This window comes from Octopus bimaculoides, chromosome 17, assembly GCF_001194135.2.
Source record: "Octopus bimaculoides isolate UCB-OBI-ISO-001 chromosome 17, ASM119413v2, whole genome shotgun sequence".
NCBI classification, from domain to species: domain Eukaryota; kingdom Metazoa; phylum Mollusca; class Cephalopoda; order Octopoda; family Octopodidae; genus Octopus; species Octopus bimaculoides.
Window position 1 is genome coordinate 17,741,520 of NC_068997.1, and position 736 is coordinate 17,742,255.

A 736-nucleotide genomic window follows, 5' to 3' on the forward strand; every position below is an offset into this window, starting at 1 on the left:
TGTGTGTGTGTGTGTGTGTGTGTGTGTGTGTGTGTGTGTGTGTGTGTGTGTGTGTGTGTGTGTGTTTCTATGTATATTTATTTATGTATATGAGTCTGTGTATGCTTAGGAAGGAATGCATGGTGATAATTTATAAAATAAACAGGAGCAACAACAATGTATGTGATAAAAATAACAGTGACAACACAGGCTACAAAGTAACATGACAATCCAAGCAAACAACGTCTATCTTGCGGGCAGCATTTAAACGTTTAAAATACCAGAAAGAAATCTTATTAATTTATCCGTACACGTATACGTGTATACGAACATATGAGCATACTTATGTATATATACCTAAACACATACACACAAGCTATCCGAACATACTTACAGAGAAATACACACGTACATATGCAATATACAGATGTATATGTTTGTAGATACATTGATACATATATACATACTTATACAGAGACATGGCAGAAATAAGTAGACAGCCTCATAATTGTTAAGATTTAAGTCTGAAACTATGCATTCAAATTATTTATTAATTATTATAAGGTGGATATCTAATATTTAGTAGACATACCCGTTGCATTTTTCAATGCAAGGGCCCCATTAGACATACTACAGATCAGATGACGTATATTCTCTTGCGCCATTTCATGCATAGTTTGATGGAGTAATTTTTAAAGATCTGGTTTTGAAGATGCTTTCTTGTACTTTTTACGAAACGTCCTGTCCATTATGCCCT